Raw genomic sequence first — 22,742 nt, 5'->3', positions numbered from 1 at the left:
GGCTCACCCATTTTCACAGAGCCCAAAGCCATGGAAGAGAGACCATTCTGAAACAGTAGGAATTGTGGAGAGCATGTGTGTACCTTTTCAATCACTGTGACAAAATACCTGACAGAAGCAGTATAAAGAAAAGCTTTATTTTGGCTCAAGATTTCAGAAGGTATATTGCATCATGATAGAGGAAGCATGACAGAATGGCTCCATGGTGGTATAAACATGTGGCAGAGCTCCTCATACCACAGATGAACCAGGAAGCAGAGCAGAGTAAGTTGGAACCAGGGAAAGTGTAACTTCTACAGGCCAGACTCCAGTGACTCACCCCCACCAACTAGGCTCCACCATACAAAGGTTTCATAATCTTCCAAAATTGCATCTCTAGCAAGGGACCAAACATTGAACACATGAGCCTGTGGGGACTCTTCAGGACTCAATAGTAACAGTGTGTTAAATGGAACCCAAGCTCCAGACTTGACGCATGTATGAGTTGCATGCCCATTGCATAGGTGATCAGTGATGCCTGGAAGATGGCAGAACCTTGTAGATAGCTTTACTCAGGTGACTAGAACAAGCTGGCACAAACTAGGTACCTTAAAGAAAACAAATTTATTTTCTCTTAGTTCTCTTAGTTCTTAGTTTGAGGTCAAGGTACTTGCAATATTGACTCCTTCTGAAAGCGATGAAGAAAGGATTTATTCTAGGCCTTTCTTCTTGGATAGTTACCTGATGTGTCTCCATGGAGGTCCCCCTGGATGTCTTTCTGTGTTTCCAATTTCCATTGTTTTGCAGGTGTGTGCATGTCATGAGTTTACATGCATGTGTATATGTGTATTTGTATGTGAGCACATGTATATGGGAGAGGTGCGTGTGTGTGTGTGTGTGTGTGTGTGTGTGTGTGTGTGTGTGTGTGCTTAAAGAAGACAGGACAATTTCTCATGTCATTCTCAGGGACACCATCCACTCCCTTTGAGACAGGGTGTCTCACTAGCCTGGAGCTCACCAATTAGGCTAGACTGGCTGGCCAGTGAGTCGCAGGATCTTCCTGACTCCAACTCCCTGGCATTGAAATTACAAGCCCATGCCACCATGCCCAGCATTTATGAGAGTTCTAGAGTATCAAACTTATGCTTACAGGCAAGCACTTTACCTACTGAGCTGTTCCGCCAGCCCTAATCTCCTCTTCCTATAAGAACCTCAGCTTGTTGACTTACTGTCTACTCTCATGACCTCATTTTTTAAAAATTGTGACTTTAAGATATGAATGTGCTATAATTTGGTCATATTCCTATCCTGTTGCTTTGTCCCCTCTCCTCTGCCCCAATTCACTGAGGACCGACAATCTTTTTAGGTAGTCCTTCCTGCATTTTGTTGTCTCACTGCTTTTGCCCTTCTCTGTCCTGCATGTCAAATGTTGACGGGCTCAGAAAAGTGCAGCTCTTTCATTCAAAACAGTCACATTCCGAGGTACTAGAGGTTAAGACTTCAACGTGTGTGGTAAGCAAGGTAAAACTTAACATCTAACACTGTCTTTCCTTAATACATAACTTGAGCTTATGAATTCTTAGTCCAGTACATTGACATAGTGAGCATGCAGTAAATAATAGCCAATGTTATGTAAATTTATAGAGGAACTTAAAACTTCTCTGCCTGTCCTTCCATCCTGACAGTGGAACATCAACATCCTAAGTTCTGCTCAGTACTATAGAATGAAAAAAGAAACAGGCAAAATATAAACCTCAGGACACCTTTAAATGCAGACTGATGACTGAGGCCATGTAGGGTTATAACCATCCTTGTAGCCTTAGTGTCAGATGGGAGGAGGTGGGGCAGCCCTGGGAAAAGGCAGTTTAACTGTCGGTGCTTACTCAGCAGCAAGCCTTAAGGATGGTTATTTGTGGGAGGCACCAAAAAGTGGCTATTATTTTAAAAGAAATTCTCATAGAAAGAATGTTGGATTTTAGATAAATAAATGGACTCATGGACGCTGAATAAACCCAAACTGTAAATGAAATGCTGAGCTATATCCACTCAGCACTCACAAAGACAGCTGTCACAAGTCCTGAACTTTCAGTTCTTTCGGGATTTATGTGGTAATACTGATAATAAGTAAAAAAAAAAAAAAAAAAAAAAAAAAAAAAAAAAAAGCTTCTAATATAACAGTAGTATAACACTGATACTACCAACCTTATAAACTTGAAATGCAGCTTGTGGTAGGCATGCCCACACAACAACGAACTCTAGCAACAGATAAAATGGGCATTTTATGTTTTGTTCATTTTTTTATGTTCTAACATCTCTGAATAGGTGTACTGACATAATATGGACTTTTCCCTCTTTTTATTTATTTATTTATTTGCAAGCAACAGAGAAAGAGGCAGATAGAGAGAAAGAATGGGCGCGCCAGGGCTTCCAGCCACTGCAAACGAACTCCAGACGCGTGCGCCCCCTTGTGCATCTGGCTAACGTGGGACCTGGGGAACCGAGCCTCGAACCGGGGTCCTTAGGCTTCACAGGCAAGTGCTTAACCGCTAAGCCATCTCTCCAGCCCGACTTTTCCCTCTTTTTGAGGCTGATGGAAATATTGTTGCAGCCATTGAACAACAGTGACAACTTCAGTGCAGCATGGTCACACCTCTGAACTTGCTTAAGTGACCTCTGGGAGCAGACACATGATTTGCCTTAGTCTCCTTATATTTCCCTGTCTTTCTGCATCTAGATCCCTAAACATTTTCAAGTTTCAAGCAGGGAAAAAAAAAATGAACACTAAAGAAGTTACTGTCATAAAAGATATCACAGTACAAATAAGCAGTGAAATATTAACACTTTAAAAGAGTAGGCTGGGTCTGGGGAGATGACTCAGCAGTTAAGGTGCTTGCCTGTAAAGCCTAGGACTTCTAGTTTGATTCCTCTGTACCCTCGTAATGCCAGATGCACACAGTGGAGCATGCATCCAGAGTTCATTTGCAGTGACTAGAGGTCCTGGTGTGCCCATTCTCTTTCTATCCTCCTCTCCCTTCTCTCTCTCAAATAAATAATAAATTTTTTAAAATGTTAAACAGAGTAGGCTGAACCAAGTCAGAGACCCGTGGCTTCTAGAGAGAATCACCCATTGTCCTTTGGCTTTTAGGAGATGTCTTGCTTTTCAAAAAGTCTTGTAATTGTACATGTTTATCTCCTTTTATCTATGCTGCCATCACTCTTGGCTAGAGAATCTGCTTTTTACAGATGGTAGCAAATACCTAGGAGACTCAAGACCTATCAGCACAAGAGAAGAAAGCAGAGGAGATGAATCATCTCTATCATACCTTCCAGAGCCCAGGAGATACTACACAGGAAGTGGTAAATTACATAGGAATGCTGCTCTCAGTGCTTGCCTGAAGACTCCCTCCAGGAAGGTAGTGGTGCATAATGAGGACACTCAAAATTCATCAAGGCAGAAAGTCAGAGGCTGCTGTGAGCTCATCACGAAAAGAAGCTACTAACACACCCTCCAGAGCTCACGACGCATTGAGGAACAGGGAGAAAGAAGAATGTAAGAGCCCATCCACAGGGTAGGAAAGTGTATTCTGAGGCATTGTCCCCCACACAAAGACTAACTGGTGCATCCATGACCCTGCAGTGACTACCAATAATCCCTCTGAGGAGGGACCTCTATGGAATGGGCACAGAGGAAAGGGAATATAAGAGTATAACTTGATGGGACCATGACCAATATGCAATATGTTCATACAATAATGTTCTCAATAATAGAGAGTAGGCTTGTTCTGTTAAATGATAAAGAATAAACAGTAAAATGTAAGAGAATATATAGAAGTGTGTGTGTGTGTGCATGTGTTGGCTGCTATTACAGCTCACACAGCATGGCATAGCTTGGAAATTAGAAAGAAGATAGAAGGCAAAGCAAGAGAAGCAGGAAGTGGACATAGCTAGAGTGGCAAAGACCATTGTTGAAGCTCTCTAAGCTTCTGAAGGGAGTCAGAACTCAGCCTTTTTATTGTGCAAGATACTGTCCTTGAAAGGGACCCTGAGTATTCAGTTCCTTATAACCCCCAAAAAAGCTGAGTATCCAATTAATGCTTAAAGGATGCTTAAGAGAGAGATTACACTATAAACTTGATATGATAGTTCTCATATGCCAGTGAAGAAGAAAAACAAAGATGGAAAGCATGAAACTTCCTTCCCTGAGCTCCAGGAAAATTCTTCCATAACTAAGGTCTCTAGTTGTCCAGGGTCACGAGAAGCCAGAAGAAATGGTTTGTTTGTTTGGTTATTTATTTGATGATGTGGGCAGGTTCTCACTGTGTAGTTGTGTAACCCAGGATAACCTCAAACTCATGAGCCTCCACCTCTGAATTCAAAGTGCCAGGATGACAGTCATGTACCACAACACTTAGCTCCAAAAGAAAGTTTTCAACTTTTTCCTACAAATTGAGAATTTTTCACTCCTATAAATTCAGTTGTTTTCATTAAGCAACTAGCCCTTCCTTTGACTTCAGGTGTCTGTCTCTCCAGAAAAACCTCTTGTTACATTAAACTACCCTATAAAATGTCTTCAGTAGAATGAGTTTTGCTTTGATCAACAACCTGCTCACCGGTGTCAGATAGACAGGATCTTCCTTAATGCCAAAGAGGAAGCAGCCCAAGCTTTATCCTCTTCCTTCCCAGACATGCAAAATGATAGTAAGAGCAATCTTTGAGAAAGGTGTCTAAAAGACTGTCAAAGACAGACAATGAAATAGAAGAAGAAATACTTTTATAGAAAATAATGTGAGCTTATCTGTTATCACTTTTCTTCATTTATTACAATTCTCCTCTCTACTCCCATCTACATGGGAACTTTCCATCCATCTGTGCTGTGTGTGCTTGCTCTGCACACAAAAGATCAAAAGATATTTGTTGGGAACATTAAATACCAAAGTCTTTGGTAGGCTCCAGGAAGACAGTGTTGCACAAAGCAGATACAGTCCCTGTGAGTCTGAAGCAAGTTTCCAGGGCAACAACCAAATCCTTAATTAGCTCTTCTGCATGTTTTCTCAGTGAGCATTTGTCCTTGGCTTTGCAGAGCAACAGGAATGTGGCACCAGGCATCTGTGCTAGTGACATGGAATCCCCAGAGAAGAACATCTCTAGCATCCCTCCCTACCTGTGGTTTTGAACTTTCTCCCTGTGTCCCCCAATTGTCACTGGAGTGCAATAATGATGGTGAAAGTGCCATTGATACCAGATCTCCTTTGCAGTTCTTGCATTATGATCATGAGCTCTGCATCCCAGCTCTGCCAAACAAGAAGAATTCATGGTTTCTTTATTCCTTGGTGTATAACACTTTCTAAAGCTTTCATCTGGAACTAAATAATGAATTTTAACAGCCTGTAGAGACTGAGATGGAATAAAGAAAAAAGGAAAACAGGAGGAGTACGTCTAAAGTAAAATTGAGAGGAGGAAGTGGACTAATGGACTTAAGTTTCACATGAGGTGTGAAGTGTTGGAGCCTTCACCATCTATCAAGTGATGCATGTTTTTACTGACCTATTCAAATCCTGTAAACTCCAAGGATTGTCTTGAGAAATGTGATTTGAAATGAAAAGGAAGGATCAGAAGAAATGGTCTATTATTTTATGTCATTACAGACTTGGGATGGAACCACAAACCAGAAACAGAGGAGCCAGACAGGGTCATGACCCACCAGCAATACCACTATCAGTCATTATCATTAAGGATACTTTATTTTGCTTGCCACAGAAAACGCCTCTAAAGTAGAGTTTGTCTGGAAAAATCATACTCTGTAATGAGCTAGATTTTCCTCTGTGAGCCATGGTCTGATGTTTTACATGATCACTATGCAGGCTGGAGTCATGACCAGCACTTGTGACATCTGACATGTGACAGGAAGACTCAGAAATCCCTTTGCTTCAACAAAATATTGGGGCTTTTCTCTCACATGGAGGAGGCCCACCAAGAGAGCCTTGATCAGTATCTACCCAGCAGTTCACATTCCTTGGAAAGACTTCTTGGCCCATAGAAATGAGATGTTGGCAGCTAATGGTGGGTTTCTGGAAAGGGTGGTTGCTTGGAAGATAAATAACTGAAAAAACAAACATGGCATTTTAGAGAACCATAGGGCCACACAGGCTCAGCAGCCTCCTGTGGATTTGTGTCCAAAGCAAGTGGAGAAAGACAGAAGGAAGCAGATAAGCACTAATGAAATACTTACTAGTATAAAATCACAACCCATTTGGGAGATATAAAGGGGTCTTCAGCAGCCATGGTAGTGCACTTGGCAGGTACAGCCTCATATCTTTTGGGTCAACAGAAAAGACTCTTTTGGTGGCCAGAAAGATGATGGGTAAGTACTTGCTATGCCCCCATGAAGACCTAGGTCCATGTCTCTAGCACTCACATAAAAATCCAGGAATGGGTCCACCTCTCTGGCCCAGATTTCCTGTGCAGACAGTGTGAGGACAGGCACAGGAGGTCTGGAGTGAGTAGGCCAGTCCTGTATTTCCTGGCTCCTCCCACCTCTCTGGTTTGGGTTCCCTGTGCAGACAGTGTGCTGGCAGGCACTGTGTTGTGGAGTGAGTAGACCAGACCCCTCCTTCCTGGCTCCTCTCAGTTCCCTGGTCCAAGTTCCCTGGCCCAGTCTGTGTGCTGGAGGGCACAGCATGGAGTAGGCCAGATCCCTGTTCCCTGTTTCCTCCCAGTCTCCTGGTCCTGGTAGGTCCCATTGTGCCTTGTTTGGAGAGGCCTTATCCCTATGTGGGCTGTGGAATCAGGCCTTTTGCTCTGGTATCCTGACTGGCCACTATCAACATCCCTGTTCACCTGAGTTAGAAGGTACATGGGCCAAAGAATAAAAACTTGCTTCCTCCTCAATACAATAAAGAGCCTTCCTAAAATGTGTAGACAAAAATGCAAAAGAGCCAATGAAAGTCAGAAAATTGAGAGATCTCCATTAAGAATGCCTAGTCCTACAATGAAAACCTCTAATGAAATTGTAGAGAAATCAACAGAAATTCATTCCCAAAATGAAAGCACAACAACCAATGAGACCCTGACCCCCCCCCCCAAAAAAAAAATCACTGAATTGGAAGCAAACTATCAAAGAACCAACAATCGTATCAATGAAATTGAACAGAATAATCTCCTAGAGCATTCAGCTTTTGACAATAGGCTTAACTTGATTGAAGAAAATGTTAGATCCCTCCACAGGGATATGAATAAATTGAAGGTGAGTCAAGAAATAGAAGATCTCAACAACTGGTTCATTAAATTTAATGAAGACTTGAACAAGTGCAAGAATGAATTCCAGGAAACATCAAGAAAATCAGAACTTGAAATTGTACCACAAAAAAAGAGATGGACATGATGCAAAGTAACACAACAGAAAAAAAAAATCAACTAGAAATTATAAGAACCTCTCTAGAACCCCTAACCAACAGAGTTACTCATGTGCAAGACAGAACCTCTGACCTGGAAGACAAGACAAAAGAAACTGATCAGAAGGCCAAAAGCTTTGCTAAGTTCAAAAAATTAAGGGAACAGAATACAAGGGAACTGTGGGGAAACCAGAAATGACCAAACATCTGGATCATGTGTATATCAGGAGGAGAGGAAATGCAGGCCAGAGGCATAGAGACTATATTCAACAAAATTATTGAAGAAAATTTTCCAAATCTCTCAAAAGAGAGGCCAATCCAGGTATAAGACGCACACAGAACACAAGCAGGTAGGACCAAACAAGACACTATTCAAGACACATCATAGTTAAAACTCTTAACAATGAAAACAAAGAGTGTTAAAAGAAGCAAGAGAGAGAATTCACAACATACCAAGGTAATCTCATCAGAATGACATTAGATTTCTCAATGGAAACCCTGAAAGACAGAAGGGCCTGGAATGGAAAACTTCAAAGTCTGAAAAACTATGGCTTCCAACCCAAGCTACTCTACCCAGCAAAGTGTCCCTCATAATAGATGGTGAAAGAAAAATGTTCCATGATAAAAGTCAACTCTATGATTATATGAACACATAGCCAAACCTATAGAAAATACTTGAGGGAATACTCCACACAGAACAGTCAAACCACCAATCTCAAGAGCCAACAAGAAGATTACAATAGCCAAAATAGATCAGGCTCTATATAGTACAAAACACAAGAAAGCAGCAAACCCCATAGAATACCTCATCATGGCAGGGATTAATTCAAACCTCACAGAAATAACCTTAAATATTAATGTTCTTAACTCACCCATAAAAAGACACAGGTTATCATTATCAGGATGGATCAAAAACCTGGACCCTTCTATCTGCTGTTTTCAAAAAATCCACCTTACCACTAAAGATACACACCTCCACAGGGTGAAAGATTGGAAAATGATATCCCAAGCAGATGGAAATGAAAAACAAGTGGCTGTTGCTGCATTAATATCTTATAAAATAAACTACAAGCCAAAGGTAATCAAAAAGGACAAAGAAGGCCATTTCTTACTCATCAAGGGATGAGTAATAAAAGGGATGAGTTTATAAAACAAAATCTACTTGACAATAAAACAGAAATAAACACCATCACCATCATAGTCAGAGAACTGAATGATAATGAAAACACAATCTACCAAAACCTATGGGACACAATGAAGGCAATCCTAAGGGGAAAATTCATAGCCCTAAATGCCTTCATTACAAAGACATAGAGATCCCATATTAATAACTTGACTGTCCATCTAAAGACACTGGAAAAACAAAAAGAATCCAACCCAAAGAGCTCCATATGGAAAGAAATAATCAATATTAGAGCAGAAATTAATGAATTAGAAACTAAGAAAACAGTTTTTAAAAATCACTGAAACAAAGAGCTGGTTCTTTGAAAAAAATAAAGGAGATTGACAAACTCCTGGCCAAACCAATCAAGCAAAAATAAAAAGTCTCAAATTAACAAAATCAGAAAAAAAAGCAGAGATCATAACAGACATCAATGAAACTGGAAGAATCATCAGGGAATACTTCGAAAACCTCTACTCCACAAAATTGAATAATCAGGAAGAAATGGATGAATTCCTAGATACATACCACCTACCAAAATTAAACTCAAAGCATATTAATCTCTTAAACAAACCTATCACAACCATGGAGATTTAAAAGGTGATCAAAAACCTCCCCCAAAAGAAAAGTCCAGGACTGGGTGACTTCTCAGCTGAATTCTATCAAACTTTCATTGAAGAACTGAAACTAACTTTTCTCAAAGTGTTCTGCATAATTAGAGACCAGGGAATCCTCCTTCACTCCTTTTATGAAGCTAGCATCACCCCAATGCCAAAACAAGACAAAGATGTAACAAGGAAAGAAAACTACAGGTCTATATCCCTAATTAACTTGTATGCAAAGATCCTGAACAAAATCCTTGAAAACCAAGTTCAACAACACATCAAAAGCATTATCCACCTTGATCAAGTAAGCTTTATCCCAGGGATGCAGGGATGGTTTAACATACATAAATCAGTCAACATAATACACCACATAAATTTACTTAACCACATGATCAATAAGATCCAGATGATCATCTGAATTGATGTAGAGAAGGCCTTTGACAAAATACAACACTACTTCATGATCAAAACCCTGCAAAGAATAAGCATAGAGAATTTATATCTCAACACAATAAAGGCTATATATAAAACTTCTAAAGGTCAAGTAACACTTAATGGGGAAAAACTCAAGGAGTTCCCACTGAGATTAGGAATAAGACAGGGGTGCCCACTCTCACCACTATTCTTCAACATAGTACTAGGAGTATTAGCCCAAGCAATAAGACAGGAGAAAGAAATAAAAGGGGTTCAAATTGGAAAGGAAGAAGTCACGTAAGCCCTATTTTCAGAAGACATGATCCTATATATAAATGACCTGAAAGTCTCCATCTCAAAACTTCTAAAAATGATAAATTACTTCAGCAGTGGCAGGATACAAAATCAATGCACAAAAAAATCAGTAACTTTTGTATATGCAAAGGACAAATATACAAAGAAATCAGGCTGTCCCATTTTCAATAGCAACAATAACAAAAAAATATTTTAGAATAACATTAACCAAAGATGTGAAAGACTTATATAATGAAACCTAAACCCCTCAAGAAAGATATAGAGAAGAAATAGAGGAGTAATTGAGAAGATGGAAAGATCTCCTATGGTTCTGGATTGGTAGAAGTAATATTATGAAAATGGCAATTCTACCAAAAGCAATATACAGATTTAACACAATACCAATTAAAATGCAAACATCATTCTTCACAGAGATTGAAAAAATGATCTCAAAATTCATATGGAATGGCAAAAGGCCTCATATATTCAAACATGTCCTTGGGGGGGAACTGCCTCTGGCAGTATCACCATAACTGATCTAAAGCTATATTACGAAGCCATAGTGACAAAAACATCATGGTACTGGAATAAAACAGAAACATAGACCAATGGAACAGAATTGAAAACCAAGAACTTAGGGCAAATAACTACAGCTGCTTGATCTTTGACAAAGGTGCCAATAATGTAGACTGGAGAAAAGACAGCATCTTCAACAAATGGTGTTGGACAAATTGGATGATCATTTGTAGATAAATGAAATTTGACCTACTCATTTCGCCATATACAAAAATCAAGTCCAAATGGATTAAATAACTCAATATAATACTTGAAACTTTTCTCTTGCTGGAAGAAAAAATAAGAGACACTCTCCATGATATAGAACTTGGAAAGGCTTCCTGAACAAAACTGCAGTAGCCCAGGAAATTAAACAACCACTCAACCAAAGGGATCTCATGAAGCTAAAAAGGTTTTGCACAGACAAACATACCATAAGCAAAGCCAACAGATTACCCACTGAATGGGAGAAAATCTTTGCCAGCTATACCACTGACAGAAGCCTAATATCTAGAATGTACAAAGAACTCAAAAAACTTAACAATAAAAATATCAAACAATCCACTCCAAAAGTGGGGCAGAGACCTAAATAGGGAGTTTTCAGGGGAAGAATTACAAATGGCTAACACCCACTTAAGAAAATGTTCAATATCCCTAACCATTAGGGAAATGCAAATTAAAACAATTATGAGATTCCACCTTAACCCAGAAAGGACAGCAAACATTAACAAATCAAATGAAAACAAATGTTAGTGAGGATGTGGAAAAATAGGAACCCTTATTTGCTGTTGGTGGGAATGTGAGCCAGTACAACCACTATGGAAATCAATATAGAGACTCTTGAAAAGGATGAATATAGACTTACCAACAGACCTTGTTATTCCCTAAAAGCTCCACATGTCAGTTCAGAGATATTTGCTCAACCGTGTTTATAGCTGCTCAATTTATAATAGCTAAAAACTGAAATCAACCCAGGTGCCCAACATTGGATGAATGGTTAACCAAGATGTGGTATATCTACACAATGGAATTCTACTCATCAGTAAGAAAAAAAATGACACAAATGGTTGAACTTAGAACAGAGCATTCTAAGTGGACCACAAAATCAAAGAAAGATAATATTCACATGGTCTCATCTGTGGTTCCTAACCTGGTTCAGCCCAAGTTGCTGACATACATGAGTGGCATCTCGAGGCTTGGACAATAGGGAGAGTACGGCTTAGGGGAAGGAGAAGGGGAAGGGTGGGGGAGAACACAAAACTGAACACAAATTGAACTGGTACCATAGAATCCTATACCCTGGAAGTTACACTAAAAGGTGGAACCCTCAAGAGGACCTTAGAGGGATCACCTGAATTGAAGGGCCCTGGAGAGGGTGAGATGAAGCCTAATCTCAAATTTTTCCTATTTCTCCTTCTTCTCTGTCTTTTTCTTTTTTCCTTTCCCTTGGTGCTGGCCTGTAATTCCCTGTGCCAGGATGTGGTTTATGTCCACAATGAGCTATTGATCAGAGAGACCTCCTAGATCTCCCAAAACAAACAAGACAAACTTCTGCCAGAGCACTTGATTACCCACCAGAGGTTAATGGTAAGACCCTACTGCTGAAGACACCATATGCTGTTGGCATAGACCATAGAGAGACCTGGTTGGAATCAAGAAGACATCCAGTCCCCAGACAATTAGCCCACCTAGTGCTGTAAGCCACTACATGAGCCACTGGGAGAAAGTGCCAGCATCTGTCCTAGCAACTCAAAGTCTAAGTGACTCGGAAGCAAACAACCTGATGTGATGCTCACACAATTGCAATAGTGGCACACATCCATGGTAGGTAACCAACTGCTATTGGATTGTCTAACAGATCTGATAAGTGGAAAGGAAACCATATCTGGAACTGGGAAACAAGCCAGAATCATATCCAGATAATGTTTCTGCTTTCCATTGTCAAGAACCCACTAATCTTGGGCTATAAGAGGGTCTACACCCTTTAAATTCTTTCTAAATTGGCAATGGTTATCCCATATAACCTGTGCTGACTTCATTCTCTGCTGGAGATTCTGCTTCTCTTTTTTAGACAGGAGCTGGACCTGAGGAGATAAATGGCCCAGCACACTCTACTCTGGCCCCAGTTGAAATCACAGAGGAAATGGGGAAATGAGCAAGAGTGCTGCTTTTTTAGTGAATCTGAAATGAGCACGAGGGTAAAAGAGATAGACACTGAGGACACTCAATACCTACCACACCAGAGATCCAGAGGTTCCTAAGTGTCCTTCACTGAAGTAGATTTAAAATGCTCCCAGCATGGCTCAGGGAATTTTGTGGAATAGGGGATGGAAAGATTGTTAGAGCCACAAGTTGGGACATGCTGCACAGAAACATTGCTTTTTCCCCCACAACAGACTGCCTCCCCCATAGTGCATGACCTATAATCCCCTTGGGGTTTACCTGCATCCCTAACGAGGAAGGGGGAAAGATGGTACCAACATGTGTTGTTTACATACTAAATATGTCCTTATCTAATAAAAATAACAAATAAATAAAAACTAGAAATGGCAGCACTTCCCTGCAACCTCAGTGCTGTGGATGTGGAGACAGGAGGATTCCCAGGGATTACTGGCCACTTTAGCTGAGTCAGTGAGATCTAGGTTTAAGGACAAGACCTGTCTCAAAAAATAAGGTGGAGAATGACTCAAGAAGGCACCTAAAGTCAACCTTTGGCTTCAATGTACACACATGCCTACACACACCAGTTCCCACACATATATGAACATGAATACATAACTATATCACATACACATATAAAAAGGAAAAGAAAGAATCCTCCACGAAATGATCCTTAAATGAACAGGTAGACACCTACTGTCTACCCAGGACACTGTTCTGGAGTGGGGTAGGGCAGCATAAACCACCTGAGGATGAAAGTGGAGATGCATTGCTATTCCCAAAGGACAGGAATTGAATGGGGTCAGGGAAGATGTAGACAGATTGATTATACAGAGCCTCATCTAGCAGAAAGAGATGTTGTCCTTGTTGTAAGAAGAGGGGAAGACCCCATGGACTTAGGCACAAGGTGGATAGACTTTTTTTAAAGATCACTGTGGCTACAGTGTGGAGGACAGATTGGAAGGTGGCATAAGAAGGGTCAGATGCCAGTTAGAAGGCCACTTTGGGTTGTTCAGGCTAAGGATGGCAACTGTCACTTAGGCAAACTTGTTAGAGATAGACAGCAGGACAGATTTCTCTGTCTAGATTTTATGTCTTTGTGCTTATCCATCTAGAGCAGTTACCTTTTCATTGCTAGGACCAAACATCAACCAGAAGCAGCTTATGCAAAGAAGGTGTTTATTCCAGGTTACAGTTTTGAAGCAACTTAGCATCACATCATCTGGGAGGAAGCAGCAGGAGGGCGCTCCACTAGCACTGGCAAGGGCACTGAACTACAAAGCCTCCCCCAAGGTCTGTCCCGGTGTCACACTTCCTCCAAGGCTTCACCTCCCAAAGGCTCCACAACTTTTTCAAATCGCCACCATCTGGGGACCAAGTATTTTTAAAAAATGAGCTTCATGGGGACATTTCATTCAAGCCACTACACCATCCATCCACAAAGGATTACTGTAGTATACTAGTGTCCCCCACGAAAATCCTGGCTCAGTAGAAGATATCCATTAGTTTAAAGTAGACAAGGCCACTTTTGTCTCCCAGAGAACATTTATCAATGTCTGGAGACATTTTGGATTACTGAGACTGGGTGATGGCACACTGGACTCTAGTTAGATGTAGTTAAACAATGCACAGAACAGCCCTGTAAAAGCAATTACCCAACCAAACACACTAAGAATTCCAAGGTCCAGAAACACTAGTATAGGTTCCTTTAATCCCTGAACAGCTCTCTGAAGGTAGACATCATCTATATGGGTAACAGAGACATGGAATGGGATCTACCCACAGACAGCAAGCAGGAGGATTAGTCGTGCCCACTAAATATCTTGCTAAGCTCCCAGCTCTGGCAAAGCTCCGTGCTACAAGTAGAGCATACTGGAACATCTTGCCTCCCCTCCTCATCTCTTTAGTCCATGTATTGGTCATGAAATCCAAGGGCTCTTTGCATCTAGACTTTAGACTCTTACCGATTAGGTCTTGTCCATTTGGGTAGTTAGTGGGTGGCTCTGTCGTCTGGCTTAGGGGGATAAAAACATGCAGGTTGTGAGTACAGGGATTTTTGGAGTACTGAAATAGAAGGAAAAGTTGCTAATGAGTACTTTGCAAAATTATCCCAACATATCATTTCTATTAAAACAACAGCTCACCTTCCTTTGCTGGCTCTATGATTCTTGGCATATGTTACAGGTTGTGGAATCTTAGGAACAAGGGCCCAGCCAGAAGAAACTGATCACTTATAGCCCAGGCCAACTTCCAGGCCAAATGCTGGCAAAAATCTCAAAAAGCACTCTTACAATCCTGCAGCCATAGCTGAAAGCTACTCCTAGCACCATGCCTTCCCAGTCATAATGGAGCAGGCCCTCAAACAGTAAGACAAGATAAATCCTTCTCCCATTAGCTCCTTCTTGTCAGATATTGGTGATAGCAACCAGAAGAGTAACTAATACAGCATGTCTTACATCATCACCTTCCTCAAATCAGGTTAAAGACTACACCCCAAGTCCCTAGTACGTTCACACCTTTCTCTCTGGGCTCCTCCTTTTATCTCCCCATCAGCTGATGCTCCTCTTCACTAGACTGTTATCAGGAAGGTGTACTTTCAGCCAGCAATTCCAAAGGGTTAGTTCACTGCCAATTGTTCTTCTCATGCAGGTTTTCTTTCTCATCTGCATGGCAGCAATGCCTATCTCACCCACTTCTATTGCAAGATATGGAATCATAACCTCTGTTTCTTTTAAATTTTATTTACTTATTTCCTTATTTATTTATTTATGAGAGCTAGAGAGGAAGATAGAGAGAGAATGAGTATACCAGGACTACCAGCTATTGTAAATGAACAAACTCCAGATGCACACACCACCTTGTGCATCTGGCTTACATGGGTACTGGGGAATCAAACCTGGGTCCTTTGACCTTGAAGATAAGCACCTTAGCCATTAAGAAATATCTCCAACCCCATAACCTCTGTTTCTTGTATCCCATGATATTCATAATCGTATAAGGCATACCAAAGATTGAAGGAAAGAGTGGGTGAGCAAGCAATAATGGATGGAGATAAGTGATGGTCAAACACCAACAATAAAAGAGAAATAAGTTAACTATGGTTTTTCAACAAACACCTTTTCTTCAATTTCACTAGAGAAAACACTAACCCCATAATAATGGCATGAATTGTAGAAACTAAAAAATTGGGTATTTTAACATATTTTCTATGGAGTTCATTTATTTTCCAAGGACTACTTTGCCTCTACATTCTCATTGCTATACAATAGCTGAAAGAAATGCAGTATTACCTTCACAAGAACAATGATAGCTCTGGAGGAGTTATTGATGACCTTTCTTTACATGAAAAGCTAGAAATGAAAAAGACTTTGATTTAGGACTGATTGATTTTCTTGCCCTAATGTAATGGTAGATGATTGGCTTTCCTTCAGGACATTGCAGAGAAAAATTTGATTTTTCCTTTCTTGCTCTTAGAGAAACTATGATTCAAGTTTATTTGCTGTTGTAATGATTATGATGAATAGCTGCATTACCTAAAACTCAAGGTAGATACACAGAGCCACACAAGGCTATTTATTTATATGATTTCCAAGCATTAACCCAGACTAAAAGAAATATATGTGGTAATTGCCAATAACCAGTCATTTCTATATGTTCTATGAGTAGCTTCAGAGAAGAAGGAAATAAGTTCAACTATGGGCCAGCCCAGGGCCCAGCTCATAAATAGAATGCTGCTTATATGAAGTGCTTGCAAGGTTACTAGGAAGTGCCTCTCCATCTTTAACTGATTACCGACAGTGTTTAGAACTGTTCATGTTACACATGGTTGAAAGTTGAGCCCTGGGCTGGAGTGTAGAACAGTGGTAGAGCTTTTCCTAGTATGTGTGAGGTCATGGTTTTGAGTCCCAGTGCATCAAATAAAATAATAAGGTAAAATAAAAATTTGAAATGGATATGCTAGTAAATACCTCTAATTCCAGGACCACAGAGGCTGAGGCAAGGGATAAAGAATTTGAGACCAGCCTGCACTACATAGTGAGCTCCAGGTCAGCCTGTGCTAGGCTCTAGGAAACAAAGAAGAAAGGAAGGAAGTAGGGAAGGGAAGGAAGAAGAGAGAGGGAGAGAGGAAGGGAGGAATGAGAAGAGTAAGGAAGAGAAGGAAGGAAAGAAAGGGGGAGGAATGAAAGGAGAAAAGAAAAATGAAAATTCTGAGCCTTTATTAAAATGCAAATACTAACCAAGAAATGATGCCATTTAGCCATAAGGAATGTTCACACTGATTTAATCAGGAATCTCCAGAAAAATAAATAGGATAGAATTGTTTTTATGTATGTATGTAGACACACAAATGCACATATATATATTCATAGATATATTCACACACATATATATGTATATATATGTATGTACATATATATATACATATATACATATACATATATATATACATATATATATACATATATATATATATATATATGCATATTTACTTCTCAGTTCTTTGTGGGTTCAGAACTTGGGAAAGTCTAGTTTTAACAAAGCATAAAAGAAGAGATCTTTTCCAGTTGGAACCAAGGAGGGTGTGCCAAAGAGAAGCAAATAGGTCCCTGCTATGTCAGAAACTCTTGAGAAGGAGCACAAGGATGTGAGAGTTGAAGGGAAAGCGCCCGTGGAAGAAGTTTGCTCAGGAGACACTGGGGAAGGCAAGGAGGAGGCTTATTGATGGGAACTCCCCGCAGCATCACAAGGAACACAGGAAGATGCACAGAACTGAGCTGCGGACCCCAAGCTAGCATTTGTCATCAGATTCAGAGGATTCAGTGGCGTGAGCCCCAACGTCTGCAAGTTCTTAAAGCTTCTTCACCATCCTCGGCTCTTCAATGGTACCTTTGTTAAGATCAACAAGGCTTCAGTTCACATGCAGAGGATTGTGGAGCCATGCATTGCATGGGGCTATCCATACCTGAAGTAAATAAATGAATTAATCTACAAGTGTAGCTATGGCAAAATCTATTGGAAACAAGTAAACTTGACAGATCACTCTTTGCTCATTCTCTTGGCAAATATGGCATCATCTGCATGGAGGATCTAAGATCTACATTGTGGAAGAATACTTCAAGGAAGCAAATAACTTCTTATGGCCCTTCAAGCTGCCTTCTCCATGAGATGGAATAAAAAAAAAAAGAGCCCATTTTGTGGAAGGTGGAGATACTGACAACAGGAAAGACCACTTCAGAAGGCTGACTAGAGAATGAACTAAGGTGTTTCCCATGGTATTTTTGTAATCTGGTCAGTTAATAAACATTGACTGCTGGCAAATTAAAACAAAAAGAGGAGGGCTGGAAAGACTGCTTAGTGCTTAAGGCCTGTGAAGCCTAAGGACCCAGGCTCAATTCCCTAGGACCCTCGTAAGCCAGATGTATAAAGTGGTGCATGAGCCTGGAATTTGTTTTTAGTGGCTAGAGGCCCTGGTGTGCCCACTCTCTCTATCTGCCTCTTTCTCTCTATCTCTCTCTCATATAAATAAATACATAAGTAAAATACTTTAAAAAGTAAATAAAAATGAAAAGAGGAGAAAGGAAGAAAGAACAAGACAAGAGCCTCTGATATCACAAAGCAAAAATCAATCTTGTGTTTGGATTCTTACGTATAATTCAAGGCTGCATAAATGGCAATATATACTCTTGAACCACTATTAAACTAATACTTTATTGAACCTTTATCTGTATTTAGAATTCATAAAAGAAACCGTAAGAAAAGACAGGGACATTCATTGATTGGCATTCAGCATGTCCTAGAGACTATTCTAATTTCTTTAAAGTTTTTTTTTGTTGTTTGTTTATTTTTATTTATTTATTTGAGAGCGACAGAGAGAGAAAGAGGGGGAGAGAGAATGGGCACTCCAGGGCCTCCAGCCACTGAAAACGAACTCAAGATGTGTGCGCCCCCTTGTGCATCTGGCTAACGTAGGTCCTGGGGAATCAAGCCTCAAACCAGGGTCCTTAGGCTTCACAGGCAAGTGCCTAACTGCTAAGCCATCTCTCCAGGCCTAATTTCTTTATATTAATTCATTTAGTCTTCTCCAAATGAAATAAAAATGATTCTAATTTGTCTTCTTTTTACAGATAAAAAAAATGGAATTATAGAAAGATTAAATAACATGCCCAGAAACATACAGCTATAAGTGGGCAGAGATGGAATTTGAACCTCTGAATTTTGCCATTAGAGCTCATACAAACATGATCTTATTGTCTCTGAAGCTGCCACTTAGATGTTATCTGTTAAGTCCTCCCTGTTCTTTGTGTTAGAACACACACATACAATATGTTCCTCTTAGTACCAGGAAAAAGATTGCATCTCCAAGGACCTGGTTCATTTGGATATATCAGATAATTTTACCCATTTGGTTTTCTCCTTCTGCATAGTTTGTCAAGTTCTTTTGCCATGCTTTCCATTTGCGAATGTTTACTTTTTAAGTTACTCAAGACATACCTGTAAGTAGGCAGATAGAACAGTTTATACATTATGTTCTTAGCTTAAAAGAGTCAAATAGTTGTGGATATTGAAATTTTTCACTATCTTGAAGAAGTTCTATTATTCAACAAAAGCATAAAAATGAGTTCTCTGAGAACAATTGTTGATGTTCAAGCAATCTGTAAAATGTCCATAACTCACCTTGCAAGATGAAGTGGGCATCGAGAAAGAATCCACTAAGAGCCAGCTCCCAGAGAAGTCAAACTTCCCAGACTAGTTCTCCAAGGATTTACCTACAAGATATTGTAAAGCCTGTGAAGTTTTGGAAGTAAAGATCCAGAAAAAAGAGAGCATTCGATCTCTAAGTTTAGACCAATGCCAGGAGAAGCTGAAGGAAAACCAGTCTGAGGAGATTTGCCTAGTGTGCACTAGGAATACACGTCTACTCCTTGAGGCTGCCCCCTGGTTCCTTTTCTAGTCATGTTCCTCTTCCTGTTCCCATTGTCCAACTCTGGCTTCCATTGATTTCTCAGCTTTGATTTGCCAACAGAGTCTCTTCTTCATTGTCATACATACAAGCCAGTCTCCATAGCCTGTCAACACCCTATCTGACATCATTTCACTACTCTATTTCCACCAGCAAATTTGTCTACTCTGCTTCCCTGAATCTTGTTGCCACCATCCTATGTAATCTTGATTCTAGTACACAGTGATTCCATCCCACACTCCCAATGCCACCTCAAAACATGTCCCTATACCAGCTCCTCATAGTGCAATAGGACTTCCCACTGTCCATAATAAAGGACAGACAATCACAGGCACAAATTAGAGCCATTATCCTATGCCCCATGATAAAAGCTATCAGTACCATCACAGTGAGGCTAGTGGGCCATGTCTCTGCTCCTTTCTGCAAAGGTTGAGTCAAGTGTGATAGGCCCATCAATGTCTGATCAATGTTGTAGCCCAGAATGTAGTATACATGGAGCTGTGGACAGGGATCTCTTTGTTTAACATGGGTAAGCTTTCAAATGAGCCAGCTAGCTGGTCAGGAAAGCCAGTGGGCCACATTCCTTACATACTTAGAACCAGCAGTATCAGGAAAAATCAGGTCAGAAAATACTAAAGCCAAGGTTATGAGACAATTTGGAAAATCCAGAGAGTTCCACTGAGGTGTACCTCACAAACCACACACATATCATATGCAACAAAACCATCCATGTGGTGGTTCTCGCAACGGACTGAAGAGCGTTGGACACAGGAATCTCAAATCATTCAGTGATTCTGCTAGAAACAGTGTTCTCATTGCTTTGTAACCAGTCTCAATGGATATGCATCTGATAAGTGCCAATAAACACAAAAACTAATGAAGAGTGGAGGGAGACTCACTACTAGAAGAGTAAAAATGGAGAATGGAGAATGGAACATATTTTCAGAGAAATTCTGTACTTGAACACAAGAAGTATGACGATTTCATTTGGGAAAGCCTATTCATAGAGGAAAATGCCTGAGCATGCTCAGTTAAGCAGCATATTCTTGTTCACTGTAAGGTGATAGTTCAAGAAGGAAGGATGGAAAATAGTGACAAAAAAAATTGTTTTTAGCAAAAGTGGTATACCTTTGAGATTATTTCCTATTTTTAGCTTATAGAAGCAGAGTGTGTACTATGTAGCCATAAATCCAATAGAGTACTGGAAAATAATACTTTCTCAGACTTCTCTGAGGCACAGTTTGCATAGCTGTATGTTTTTCTTGGTTTTATTTTCATGAGGAAAAAAATTAAAAATAAACCTATCATGTAGAACTGCATGAGTTTGAGTTCCAAATAGCTGTCAAGACTATTTCTCAGTTCAAAGGATGGGCCTTTCATTTTCATGTGCTTATCTTGTGCAACATGGTAGCCTCATAATTTTCTTCTAAATTTAGATAAATTTCTAAACTTTTACTCTCTTTCATTTAATCATCCAAATATTTTTGTATGGCATGAGCCAAGGAGTAAAATGACCACAGGGTTTTTCATGTCTTAGAGAATTCAAGTCCACGAGTGGTGGCGTACTGCAGCACATGGGAGACGGAGGCAGGAGAATCATCCCTTTGAGTCAGCCTGAGAAACACAGGACTCTGTCACACACACACACTTAATTTATCACTTGGAACACAATTCTTCAGACAGACTGACTGTAGGTAAAGAAGGCTAAGAAGTAACTGCTACCTAATACTTTTTACATGTTTATGTTCTATTTCCAATAAATGGTTTAAGTCATTTTCTTCTTCCTCATCCACAATCAGTTGTTCTTTATTTTTATTTTTATTTATTTATTTATTTTTGGGTTTTCGTTTGTTTGTTGTTTTGCCATAGCAATGCGGCAGAACATTCTAATCAGCTCAATGGCAGAGCAGGATTGCATGCTGCTGAATGGGACGCCGGGCTGGGAAAGAAGTGGCTTGACCTCTCGCATGTCTAACCTGGGGACAGTGAGTGTCCTCTGAAGTGGAAGAGTGCTCACCCAAGGGGAAGTGAAAGTTGGTGTTTCATTTGCAGATGCCTCTGCTGATAAGGTGCTTGCCAAGTGCACAACATTGGCTAGAAAGAAAAACTAGTTGCAACATAGTATTTGGAAAAAACTTGAACACTAATAAATTTCCCCATAGTAATCAAAATAATTTACAGAAAAAAACTATGGTTTGTGAAATATCTATTTGAAAAAGTTGAACATTAAAAATAACTCACCACTCCCTGCCAAGACTCATGAGCTCATGTTTAGACCCATAAAATTTGTACTACATACTAAAGATTCGATACTCACCTTTGCAATTTAATGAGACCATAGACATCAAAGAGAAGCCTTAGCCCAGTTACTTCTTGTGTAGCAATTGATTTCATGTCCATTTGATTTTACATGTCTGGAAAAGAAAATAATCAAGCATGTATACCAGACCAAGAAAAAACAACCCTTCATATACGTATGTTGAATACCTAGGTACTTTGATCCTGTAAAACTGTCTAATAGAATTGCCAGGCCTAGTGGTGTGTGTCCTCAATTCCAGAACTTAGTTGGCTGAGGCAGGAGAATCATGAGTTCAGAGCCACCCTAAGTTCAAGGTGAGCCTGGGCTAAATAGTGAGACCCTGACTCAAAAGTAGATGAATGTAAATAAATAAAATTAGATAAAACCCAAGAAGTGAGCAGTATTATTCAAGGATCTTAGTTAGCACTTGGGAGCCTTTTCAGGGAACCACTGTCAGTCACAGCAGATTTTGTATCTGATAATGCTAATTCAATGCGGCATGGCTGCAGCTTAATTATTTTATTGGTTACAAAATAAAGAAAGCTCTTTGAAGTACACCTTTAGTAACTTAACACATAAATAGGGAGCATTTATCTCCCCCTACATCTTATGGAATAGCGGGAAACTCATGGGAAGAAAATGTGAATGGGTTGGAATGTGATGAGCTATGAAAACACAGACTGGTTATGAAACCCATGTCCTTAGCCCTAGATGTTTCTCCTCTGCACAGTGACAACAGTGGTTTGATGTAGACTGCTGAAAGCTGAAAGGAGGTTAGGCATCTAAAATATCATAATTCTTGGCATATAATGGGTGCTGGAGAAGAATTATTCCTCTTTTCACTTACATTTTGGTCTCAGTGAGGCCTAGACTCACTAAATAGATTCACACTTGTGCTTTATTGGTGAGTGTCTGCTTGTGC

General features: G+C 40.0%; 1 pseudogene; it reads left to right on the top strand.

The window, feature by feature from the left end:
* Positions 1-6,259: 6,259 nt before the first annotated feature.
* LOC123459419 lies at positions 6,260-17,815 on the top strand (annotated as a pseudogene).
* Positions 17,816-22,742: the final 4,927 nt, after the last annotated feature.

The sequence above is a fragment of the Jaculus jaculus genome, chromosome 3 (assembly GCF_020740685.1).
Source record: "Jaculus jaculus isolate mJacJac1 chromosome 3, mJacJac1.mat.Y.cur, whole genome shotgun sequence".
Lineage (NCBI taxonomy): Eukaryota > Metazoa > Chordata > Mammalia > Rodentia > Dipodidae > Jaculus > Jaculus jaculus.
Note: the sequence above shows the minus strand (reverse complement) of the source record. Positions and strands in the feature narration are given on the sequence as shown.